Here is a 13,357-nt window from a genome sequence, read left to right as displayed (position 1 = left end):
GGTTGGCCCGGCCGTGAGATGATACGAGTGGTTGGCCCGGCCGTGAGATGATACGAGTGGCTGGCCCGGATACGAATGGTTGGCCCGTCCGTGAGATGATACGAGTGGTTGGCCCGGATACGAATGGTTGGCCCGACCGTGAGATGATACGCGTGGTTGGCCCGGCCGTGTGGTGATACGAGTGGTTGGCCCGGCCGTGAGATGATACGAGTGGTTGGCCCGGCCGTGAGATGATACGAGTGGTTGGCCCGGCCGTGAGATGATACGAGTGGCTGGCCCGGATACGAATGGTTGGCCCGACCGTGAGATGATACGAGTGGTTGGCCCGGATACGAATGGTTGGCCCGACCGTGAGATGATACGCGTGGTTGGCCCGGCCGTGTGGTGATACGAGTGGTTGGCCCGGCCGTGAGATGATACGAGTGGTTGGCCCGGCCGTGAGATGATACGAGTGGCTGGCCCGGATACGAATGGTTGGCCCGACGGTGAGATGATACGAGTGGTTGGCCCGGCCGTGAGATGATACGAGTGGCTGGCCCGGATACGAATGGTTGGCCCGACCGTGAGATGATACGAGTGGTTGGCCCGGCCGTGTGGTGATACGAGTGGTTGGCCCGGCCGTGAGATGATGCGAGTGGTTGGCCCGGCCGTGAGATGATACGAGTGGTTGGCCCGGCCGTGTGGTGATACGAGTGGTTGGCCCGGATACGAATGGTTGGCCCGACCGTGAGATGATACGCGTGGTTGGCCCGGCCGTGTGGTGATACGAGTGGTTGCCCCGACCGTGAGATGATACGAGTGGTTGGCCCGGCCGTGAGATGATACGAGTGGCTGGCCCGGATACGAATGGTTGGCCCGACCGTGAGATGATACGAGTGGTTGGCCCGGCCGTGAGATGATACGAGTGGCTGGCCTGGATACGAATGGTTGGCCCGACCGTGAGATGATACGAATGGTTGGCCCGACCGTGAGATGATACGCGTGGTTGGCCAGGCCGTGTGGTGATACGAGTGGTTGGCCCGGCCTTGACATCATACGAGTGGTTGGTCCGGCCGTGAGATGATACGAGTGGTTGCCCCGGCCGTGAGATGATACGTGTGGTTGCCCCGGCCGTGAGATGATACGTGTCAAAAACCCATGGTGTTGGATCCGGCTCCCACATTCGCCCTGATGTTTTTCTGTATTTGTCAGCACGATACCCGTGTATGCGGGCTGCATCAAAACGGTTATCGTTAAAGATGTAAAAGACCTGCATCCCTCCGGAACGTACCCCAGCTTCTGCCAGGAACATCTTACATTCAGCAGAAACCGGAATCGCCGCCATCTGCTGTTCGAAATTAGACACACAGACATCATTCACAAATAATCGTTTGTCTTCGTGTTCTAAAAATCATATCAAATGGAAGATTTCTCGTTTCACTCTGTTTAAACCATAAATGAAATATGTACATGGAGACAATTATTCCAGGTTGACGTTTGAAGGAGTTGTGTAATGTTGGTCAATTACAAACCTTCAGATACTCCTGGGAAACTACTTGATTGTAGTGTTTGTCTTGGTGCCGACCTCCCACGCAAAGATCAAAAGATCGTTCCGAGCGTTAAGTTAATAACAGCACAGCAATTTTCTTAAACCGTTTCTCCAATCGCACGTACATGCTGTTATACGAAATAAATCAAGTTCGTTATCCATTAAACAGACCGGCTGCATTTTGTCCAGAGGTCGTTCTTATGTAGAATGTTCGTAAATGATGGCGTAAGCAGATTTTGGCATTACTGTCAAAACTGTATTTGTAATGCGTTCCTGATGTCTAAAGACTGTATGATTTCTATGTGAAACTATGACCGACATGGTGAATCGCAATGTGAACTTCACTGGTGTCTGTTTACATTAGTCGATGGACTTTGGCATTAACCACTTTCTCCAGACTCCATACAGAGGAAGTGTGTTCATACAATGTGTGCAGACCAATACAACTAGCTCGCAGTCCCAGCACCACCACCATGACTGAATCCACCCTCACTACACCCTGTGTCCACAATGTCCTCACCCCACCCTCACTACACCCTGCGTATACCTTTCGCAATTTCCGTCCCCGCTGCCCCTCCTGAGTGGGCGTTGTGGGGAATCAGTATCGCGGTGCAGCTACAGTAAGCAGTCGATTACATGATCAATAGCAGGACTTTGCCCAAGTCAAACTGCGGTCTTTAATAACGTTTGTATTATCATTAAGGCGTGTTCGGATTTTAAAAAAAGATATAATTGAATCAATCAATTTGGGGAGTCAAAATATATGCTTTTAAACCAATCACGTACTGAATGAAATTATACCTTAGGCAAAAATTAAGATAATGATAAAATCACAGTGACAATTTTAACTTGATATTCAGGCAGTCACGTGAGCGCCCTGGGCAAGATAATTCATAATTACATTTCTAGTGTAACAAGGAAACAACTAATGCGGATCGACAGACGAATCTATTTTTTCACACAGTAAATGCGAGAGGAAGATGAAATATTGGGTCTGACAGTACTTCTTCAGCAGTTACATTAAGTTTTCAAGGAGGTAATCTCTTAAACTCCCTTAAAAAAGCAATCTCACATTAAAAACATGCCTTTTTCCTGCAAGACGTCAGTTCAAAGACAAGGGTTATGAAGAAAAGTCAGTGGGACTGCAGGTCTTCCCTTATGGAAGATGTCGGTATGACCTGTGCTAGCTACAGCTACAGAGATGCTCCCAATCACCTGTCACACTTGAAACCTGAAGAATAATGTTACTCACAAGTACACAACATCAGGACGACAAGATGAAAGTACTGCCTCAAAGAGAAATGGGATATTATACGATTGTTTCTGATGTCAATTTACACAACGGAAGGTCGTAAATATTGACGCGAGGTGGTACAGTTGCTGGGATGAAGAGGACACCTTGATGCACAAGCAAATCGACATCGTTGCTAGAAGGTATACTGAACACAAGTGTATACGTCACAAGTATGACGTGACCAAGCTTGGAGCCATGGCGGGGTACGTAAATCTACATATGATCCTTGTGTGTTAACTGTTTTAGAACAGACAAGTCATGTGGAAGTACGTAACGGTTCATGTGGCCCTGGGGTGTTAACTGTTTTAGAAGAGGCCAGTACTGTGGTAGTACGTGACGGTTCATGTTGCCCTGGGTGTTAACCGTTTAGAAGAGGCCAGTACTGTGGTAGTACGTGACGGTTCGTGTTGCCCTGGGGTGTTAACTGTTTTAGATGAGGCCAGTACTGTGGATGTACGTGACGGTTCGTGTGGCCCTGGGGTGTTAACTGTTTTAGATGAGGCCAGTACTGTGGTAGTACGTGACGGTTCATGTTGCCCTGGGGTGTTAACTGTTTTAGAAGAGGCCAGTACTGTGGTAGTACGTGACGGTTCGTGTGGCCCTTGGTGTTAACTGTTTTAGAAGACGCATGTCTGAAAGGCTCCGGTACTTTAAAAGTGTTTCACACTACTGTGGATGTATGAGTCGATGCCATTATTTTGTCACCATTCCAAAACGTCAAAAATAATAATGTGATACAATGAATTCGTTACAAAATGTAGCATATATTACTGTCACATTAGCAATTCTGGGGCTGATCCTAACCTTATCATGGAGCTTCAAACACACAAACACAGTTAATATCGACGAGAGTTTCACACGTCACATCTTCAAATGTCACATCCAGTGGGTCATATAACATAATAAGTATGAATAGAATACAATATGAGACCACCTCCTACCTGAACCCGTCCATTCACACAACCACAGCCCGACCCACCCACATACCTCTTTCTCTATGATATTGAATAGTCAGTTAGGTTAGAGGCCGGCTTTAGAATGAAAGTCAAATAAAGAAATACGAATTTGTCAATCCCCATTAAACAGCTCATGTTTCATCTTAGTGTGGGCGGCGAAGGTGGCGGTGAAGGCTAAGTGAAGGCAAACTGGAGCAAGTACAAACATTGGCGTATTGGACGTTTTATATAGACCCTCAACTGACTATAATGACCAGGAAAAACAAATACATTATCATAACTGCATTTAGATTGAAGTATTACAGATCGCATTTGTTGGTTTAGAAACAGAATGCATGTCTCATTTAGAAAGAAATTTGTTTCAGATCAGAAACAAAATATGAATTACCATTTCATTGATATGACTGCACGAAATAAAGTTGTTAGATCAGAAATATTGTATGCTTTGACTGCATTCATACAGACGTATGCTCAGATCGCCTGTGCACATTTTAGATAAGAAACGAAGTACCGTATCATGACTGCATGTAGTCAGATTTATGTACATAATGAAATGGTAAGATCAGAAACAAAACACATTCCACCGCTGCATTTATTAAGACGTCATGAAGAATGTATTGGTAAGTTGGAAACAAACACATGTCACAGCTGCATGTATTAAGACGTCATGAAGAATGCATTGGTAAGTTCAAAAGCAAACATGCCACAGCTGCATGTATTGAGATGTCATGAAGAATGTACTGGTAAGTTCAGAAACAAACACATGTCACAGCTGCATGTATTAGGATGTCATGAAGAATGTATTGGTAAGTTCAGAAACAAACACTTGTCACAGCTGCATGTATTAGGACGTCATGAAGAATGTATTGGATAGTTCAGAAACAAACACATGCCACAGCTGCATGTATTGAGACGTCATGAAGAATGTACTGGTAAGTTCAGAAACAAACATGCCACAGCTGCATGTATTAAGACGTCATGAAGAATGTATTGGTAAGTTCAGAAACAAGCTGCAAGTATTGAGACGTCATGAAGAATGTATTGGTAAGTTCAGAAACAAGCTGCATGTATTGAGACGTCATGAAGAATGTATTGGTAAGTTCAGACACAAGCTGCATGTATTGAGACGTCATGAAGAATGTATTGGTAAGTTCAGAAACAAGCTGCATGTATTGAGATGTCATGAAGAATGTATTGGTAAGTTCAGACACAAGCTGCATGTGTTGAGACGTCATGAAGAATGTATTGGTAAGTTCAGAAACAAGCTGCATGTGTTGAGACGTCATGAAGAATGTATTGGTAAGTTCAGAAACAAGCTGCATGTATTGAGACGTCATGGAGAATGTATTGGTAAGTTCAGACACAAGCTGCATGTATTGAGACGTCATGAAGAATGTATTGGTAAGTTCAGACACAAGCTGCATGTATTGAGACGTCATGAAGAATGTATTGGTAAGTTCAGAAACAAGCTGCATGTATTGAGACGTCATGAAGAATGTATTGGTAAGTTCAGAAACAAGCTGCATGTATTGAGACGTCATGGAGAATGTATTGGTAAGTTCAGAAACAAGCTGCATGTATTGAGATGTCATGAAGAATGTATTGGTAAGTTCAGAAACAAGCTGCATGTATTGAGACGTCATGGAGAATGTATTGGTAAGTTCAGACACAAGTTGCATGTATTGAGACGTCATGGAGAATGTATTGGTAAGTTCAGAAACAAGCTGCATGTATTGAGACGTCATGGAGAATGTATTGGTAAGTTCAGACACAAGCTGCATGTATTGAGACGTCATGGAGAATGTATTGGTAAGTTCAGAAACAAGCTGCATGTATTGAGACGTCATGGAGAATGTATTGGTAAGTTCAGACATAAGCTGCATGTCATGGTTGCTTTCATTTAGACATTTGCAGATAATATTTGCAGGACAAGAGGCGTGACACAAAATGAACGTTCAAACCACACACACATGTCAAATAATGACGTGCGAGAATGTTTACATATGCATCTGTGTTAAAAGTTAACTCTTACTGGCAATCCCCGTCAGAAATGCTTGATTTCATATTCCAGGTCTGAGACAAACAGTTCGATGCATCTGGTAATTACATTTTTTCTTTGATGGTATGTATCCTTTTGTGAACCGGCGAACTTCCAGACTTAACCTCCGGCACATCTCATTACACTGATTGAAATCCACTCTGGTAATTTATCACATGAGATGACGGACAATTACTTGTGTTTTGTATCTTTTACATTGCCCTGCTCGTGGTTGACTTGACTCACATTTGACTTCAGATGGTAGATTTCACATAACGAGTTTCAACCCAGCCGCTGTGGTAATTGGAATGAAATCAGGATTAAGACGTCGAATGCTGTTTTTCAAGCCGATACCACCATCACCTGCTATAGACGTTCTTCTTATCAATATCGATTTAGCGTCAGTTCTATAAGGCCTTACACGTGTAATAAATAGCTAACATTTGGAAAGATTCCTACGGACAATTATGCAAACTGCGATGCCGTCTACCTGATATAGAGGCATCTTTCTCGCCTTGCTGCCCCACTCGCAACTCGTAACTTTTGCTCTTAGTGATTTCAAATTGTCTGGTGTCACGTTACAAATGCTGGATCTGTGGAATTGGTTTTATTCAAACGTTTCAAAACAATTTGGTTTACTATATGAACTCAATATGCATTCGATATGAACGGCATGCGGTTGTATAAGTTCTCACCCATGGACCAGTAGGTAAGTGTTCTCTTTAACGCTGGATCAAATCGATTTCTAGTCTGGCGTACTGGAAAGAGCATTGCTGGCACATACAACTTAGGTCTGAGGTAATACATGTAGTTAGTTCTCAGATACCTCAAGACATCGCTGAAATACTTCCTCTATATCTAAGTGTCGACAAATACATGTTTCATGATTCGAAGATATATCTACCCATTTCTAAATTCCAAATATCACAACAAATATGTGTTTCACTTAAATGTTGACAAACCGACGCCCCCACCTCAGCATTACGCATCACCATTACATTACACAGGGGATGAGAGTAGCGAGAAATGGGATGATGCTCCAGTATTTGGTATGTATTTATATGTTTACTGCATCGGCTGGAATATACTGCCTTCCATACAGAGTGGTCAATCCAGCTGTCTAGTCTCATCCATGAATCCTCTGCGAGTCCTTTCTGTCTTCAGCAAATACAGATCGTCAGCAGTTTGTTACACACTTGACATATCAGCCCAATCTCCACATAAACCCATCATCAAGTTTCCAATATCCAATATCAGCAGATGTTCGATACATCTGGCAGGAACAACCCTCCTGATTAAATGATCGCAGTGTACATCAGGCAGGACCAATCAAGTAAAAACTGAAGCATAGTAGTCTAGACTGGAAACATACATGATCTGATATGATATCAGCGAATGGCCATGGCACTACTTCATGTTTTGAACACGTTTTATCCCCTATATTCACATCTCTTAAATCCCAAGCCTTCTCGCTTTGATCCTTAACTAATGGGAAGTTGTGCTGCGCTTATTATCAAACAAATCATCCTGATGGTATAAATTCCGTCCCTTAGTTAAAACCAGCGTGATAGAAAATTGCCAAATTAAATTATCAAGCGTTGACTCGGGAATTAATTCCTCTGACACCGTTTGAGTAGTGTAAACGACAAGACCAGCATCGAGAGGGCTGCACTAAATGCCTGTGCTTTGGATCTGTTTTATTGCAATTGCCTTCTAATCTATATGCATGACACTCCTAGATCTGTTGTTGGTAGGTGATCTCAAGCACATAGTCGCCGGGCGTTTACTGCCCAACGTTCTTAAACTTAAATTATCCAGCATTATAAAAACACCACCCTCACTTTACAGAGGACGCAGACTGAAGTTATGGAGTGGTTGACAAGCCCAGGATACAAATCAGATTCGATTGATTTATTTGCAATTTAACGTGGTCATATATCCGCTTAATATCTTGTCAAGATTGAAACTGGGACTCACAGATAAAATTTAAGACGATTTCGCGAGCAATTACTACTTTTTTCGGCGACTAAAGGATTTCAGCCAAAGTTTTTGGCATAATTTTCTCTTTAGTAGAAATTGAATCAAATAAGATTACAATGAAGGTAACTTGAGCATGGTGAACAGGATTAAACAGAAACATAGCTGATGGTCCCGTTGTGTCGACTGAGAAAATAATTGTCTTGATAAAAAAGAAAGATATTCCTGCCTGCTCTCTTTAAAACATGTGTCAATGTGATGTATTCACGCTTGTATCAGCCAGTTGCTTCATCATATAATAGGCTGGTCATGACGTTACAAGATGTGAATAGATACAAGCAAAGGTCAGGTAGCTGGGCTATATGATACAGAATGTTAGAGTTTTCACTTATATATTGGCTAGTAAGTACAATGGAATCTGCTTCTCCGGATAATGTTTTATAGCCGTGGTGTTGTTTTATACATGTACGTGGCAAATAACTTTTTAATTTATATAACACGAGGTATATTGACGTGTATATTTTACTGTTACTGAATTCCTGAAGTGATTTACTTAATGCCATCCTTTTATCCTTTTGTTTCTCATACACGAGTGTGACATTTAGAGCATGTTGATATAATGAGAATCTTCCGTATTACGTGTTTTCTTGAAATTATACAACAGGAGCTTACGCAAACGGCATACACCCCACAACAAATATAAAACAATATCAATTTCCTTTCCATTATGAAACCAAACAATTACTGTCATTATAAATGAAACAAATACAAAACATTCATTGGAACACCCGCCATCAGCCAACCAACATATTCCATCCATCTGCGAATATTAAAAAAGGTCCATTTTAAAATCAAACACAACCACTTTGACAAGCATCTCAATCATATCAGTCTCTTCCGAGACCAGTCATGCACCGGTTCAAATATTAACATTTGAACCCCTGTAACTAATGAAAAGTCACCTTTAAATTATTGCTTTGTGAGTAAAGATTCAATTATGTCGTTGCCTCTACAGATATGGTTATTGAGGATAGTGGTTTAAAGCAATTACACCAGCAAGGGAATGCATACCTCAGTACGCCACTCACCAACCAACTGATAGGCACACATGTTAAGGAAGCAAATATATACTGTATATCATAATAGCTCCTTGAAGCATTTATAATGATGTCATAAAAGGAACTTTGTATTTCCATAGTTCTACAAGCCATAGTGTGGCCTTCACGAATCAATGGTTATAAAAAAAACGTTAGTTCCGCTTTCAATAATTTTTCAAATTTCTGAAAAGTTTTCTCGTTTCAATTTACAGATTTGACAACTACATTCAACTACGTGCTTGAACTGTACGTTTTCTGAAACATGTGTGATTGTGAGTGTTGTTTATAAAGAAGTAGATAACTTTATGAAGCACATCGACTTTTGGCGCAGAATGTTACAACTTATGGTACCGCTAAACTAAAACCATCTTAGGGGAGTGAGTTTTAATCCGATAAACAACCCATAATTATTGCTGAGTAAAAAGGAAATGCAAACGCGCGACATCAGGCAACTTCTTTTATAAGTGTGCACATTTACTATTTTAGTGAAAACTATTTCAAAAGGAGTTACAGCTATACAGGTATACATCCTTTTAGATGCATTGGATTTGGTTTCCAAAAGAACCAAGTCAACCTTATAGTATCACCAATGGCAAAAGACAGCTACATGTACACGTCAAGTGGTGGTATGTTTGACATCAGTGTCTGGTTAGGATGAGAAAGCTGTCAAATGGACGGAAGGATCAAACTCTCGTGGATGCATGCCAGAACACATTATATGATAGATGATATGAGACTGAACAAGACGCACTATTTATCTTTATAATTTAATTTAATTTTTTCGCTATTAAAGGTGACTTATAATTGACAATAAACGTAGGGGATATTTCATTTACGGTTGATATTAGTTGCGAACAAAGTAGTATCATTGCATATGGATTCAGAAAATGATTGTTCCATTCGCACTGAATGTTATGAAGTTCGTGCAAATACGTAATGCAAGCGTTTTTCATGATGTGCACGTGAACATGGTCGGGGTAAAATTCTAAATTTACAGAGAAACGAGCCAATAACAACGAGAAAAATGTGCTGCTGTAGATTTCAGTGACGAAAACCACACCGGTATTCTGATATTGTCTTAAAAGCAATTTGACGGTAATGACATGTGACGTTTGTCACATCCAAGAACTGCTGCGAGTAACTGGCATGTTGGAGGTTGGAACAAGGCAAGTTATGATGGCAGATTGAACTAGCAGATTGTAATTACAACAGACAAATAACGTTGATGACAGACGTCGGTCAAGGCGGCCACTGACACACAAGACCGTTTGATCAGATTGCCTGTGTTACGAAACCATCGTCAAAATATAACAGAGGATCCATTCCTCTTGATAAATTCGTACCTGGGTATCTACGTTATTGCTCCATTCCGCATGTAATGTAATCTAGATGATCTATTTAACATCCTAAGCATAACTCAAATCAAGAAACATTTACAGGGAGATTGAATGTTATACTTCAGAAACTTTGCTTCTCAACCCGAAGATGAGCTTCACAGCAACATCGCTGGAACACTCCTCGTTTGGCAAACTTTATGTCTTCGGACTTCATTCTTGAACAGATTGGCGTAGAATCAGCGTTTTCATACCGTTAACGTTAGACAGGACGATCAATTTTGGGGTGGCTCTGTAATGGTGTGGGGTCGGATCACTGTAACTGACCGAACACATTTATATGATATTGACGGACGTGTCCCTGGGTACTACCACCGTGACGACATCCTGCAGACATACGTGGTGCCATTTGGGAGGTGACCTGGGCGTCGTTATGTGTTTCAGGATGACAAAGAAAGAGCACACAGAGCAGTATTGTTACTAGGTAACTCCAACAGGAGAAAAAAACATCTTACCACGGCCAGCACTCAGTAAAGACGTGTCACCAACGTACAAGTCTGGGATATTCCACTTCAGCGCATACGTCATTGTCAACAAGCACCGATCGCAACTACCCCCAACTAACCTGTCGCTGCCCTGCAGGAACAATGGGACCGAATAAACCCAGTTGACATATGGCATTTGAAAAGGAGTATGTCTAGTCGAATCCGGGATTGTCTTGAGAACAAGACTAAGTCTGTGGTCATAACAAAAACAATTAACGCCTAACAAATGTGTATTGGATTTAAGGATTCCATATCAAGCCGAAGGATAAAACCTCAATCAATACTGCTTTCTCCAGAATTGCAGAGTGCACAGAAGACATCAAGACTTGGATGACCATGAATTTCTTAAAGCTGAATGAGGAAAAGACTGAGATGCTTGTGATTGCATCAAAAGCTATGAGAACAAAGTTAACACTTCCCATTCTTAAGTTGTCATCTTGTGTCATCGAACCTAGCCAGGAGGCTAGAAATCTTGGTGTCATGTTTGACTCCACACTCAGTGCTGAATGCCATGTAAGCCGGGTCTGCAAAAAAGCTTACATGAATATCCGAAACATCAGTCAGATACGACAGTTCATCAACAACAAAACAACAACTTTGCTCGTTCAAGCCTGTGTAATCTCCCATCTGGATTATTGCAACTCCCTTCTTCTCGGGCTGCCAAAACGTCTTGTCTTTAAACTTCAGAAAGTCCAGAATTCTGCCGCAAGACTGATCAAGAGAACCAGAAGATCAGTACATATCACCCCAATCCTGAAAGATCTCCACTGGCTCAAAGTTGAGGACAGAATCAAGTTTAAAGTGCTGACTCTGACATTCCGTGCTATCCACCGGGATGCTCCTGCATACATTTCTGAACTCATCCAAGAATATAAACCTGAGAGAACTCTACGTTCCTGTAACCAGTGTCTCTTGAAGCTTCCGTCAGCTCGTACATCACTTGGCGAGAGAAGTTTCGAAATCTCAGCCCCCCAGTTATGGAACTCCCTCCCACTTGAAATAAGAAGTGCCCCTGAGTTTGAATCATTCAAATCACTACTGAAAACACATTTGTTTAAAGTCTGCTACTGTTAGACTGTGTATTCCCAGGACAGTTCATTGCTCACAAGCGCTTTTGAGCAGTTCATTATACTGGAAACAAGCGCTATACAAGTGTATATTTATTATTTATTATTATTATATCTGGTTGACCTATTGAGTGGCTATTTACTCATGTAAGCGGGTTTACGCTTATCTGGTTATATTGGTGTTGATTGTGATGTGTATGTTATATAAGACGTGTGAAGTAACGTTGACGTATTCCACCATAAGTGTTCAGGTGTCGATTGCAGAATATAAATTCTAATCAACTAAAGGCGTATTTACCTGACATGATCCCTCGGCTACCTGACGTCCAGCTGGGATGGTGGTACCGGGATGGTGTGTAGTCAGCACTGGGTGTCTGTCGGATTTGACGACTCATGACTCCCACGCTAATACTGGCACATGCAGTTACTAGGAGCACTGACGAGCTCCATCTCTTCTGTTCACATTCAATACAACATAACGGAGTTGATATTTGTCCAAAAGTAGAACCCAAGCGGTATACACAGCACGGGAGCGAAACTAGAAACTGATTAAGTCCGAACTGAGGATATGAATATATGCCATGCACAAAGGCCACAGCACTGGGATGCTGCTTGCAATATGCCGGTGCTGTTTGTGAACCACTGCCAACCTGGCGTTTACTGGGATTTGGGGTTTTAATTAGAGTCGCGTTTGTATCTTTGAGATGACCTGATTACCCCGGAGTATCAACACAATGACAGCCACAACCAGAACTAATGAGATTTGACCTGCTTCTATGTGTAACATCACTATGATAAATGTGATGACGTCTTGTGGGTGTATAACATCTGAACGCAATTACAAAAACAAATTATTCACATCTAAATTACATTCCTTGATTGCCATCAGATATAGCACATGCATTCATGTGCATCGCGGCTCTTGAATATAATGTCAATATTTAATAATTCTAAAATACACTATATACTGGATGTCTCTCCTAAGTAAGAGGTAACAGAAAAATGTCTTTAAAACAGAGTGTACTTAGTAGCATGTAGTAACAGCTGATTGACAGAGACATTTAATATATAGCACCGGGTAATATAAGAAAAACCCAGGTATAACATACAGCATCAGTTGATGAAAAAAAACTCGTATTACCAGTAACGTCAGTTGATAAAGGAAGCTTTAGTATTAGATGACAAATCACAGTTACACCTGTAACACGTAGCATCAACTGGCATTGGAAGATCCATATATATCACGCAGCATCAACTGACATCGGAAGATCCATATCTAACACGTAGCATCAACTGACATTGGAAGATCCATATCTAACACGTAGGATAACAGACATTGGAAGATACATATCAAAGACGCAGCATCAACTGACATTGGAAGATCCATATCTAACACGTAGCATCAACTGACATTGGAAGATCCATATCTAACACGTAGCATCAACTGACATTGGAAGATCCATATCTAACACGTAGCATCAACAGACATAGGGTTGATCCATATCTAAGACGTAGCATCAA

At 41.7% G+C, this 13,357-nt stretch overlaps 1 protein-coding gene across 1 annotated transcript in view; it reads right to left on the bottom strand.

Annotated features, from left to right (window-relative positions):
* The window catches only part of LOC124278528 (alpha-1A adrenergic receptor-like), a 201,604-nt gene extending 189,009 nt beyond the window's left edge, over positions 1–12,595 (bottom strand). The window contains exon 1 of the mRNA XM_046714257.1: positions 12,135–12,595. The gene's annotated coding sequence lies outside the window, so the exon portion shown is untranslated. The remainder of the gene's footprint in view (positions 1–12,134) is intronic.
* Positions 12,596–13,357: the final 762 nt, after the last annotated feature.

This window comes from Haliotis rubra, unplaced genomic scaffold (assembly GCF_003918875.1).
Source record: "Haliotis rubra isolate DU_JTF1 unplaced genomic scaffold, ASM391887v1 Scf239, whole genome shotgun sequence".
Taxonomy (NCBI): Eukaryota; Metazoa; Mollusca; class Gastropoda; order Lepetellida; family Haliotidae; genus Haliotis; species Haliotis rubra.
This window is presented reverse-complemented; position numbering and strand designations above follow the sequence as displayed.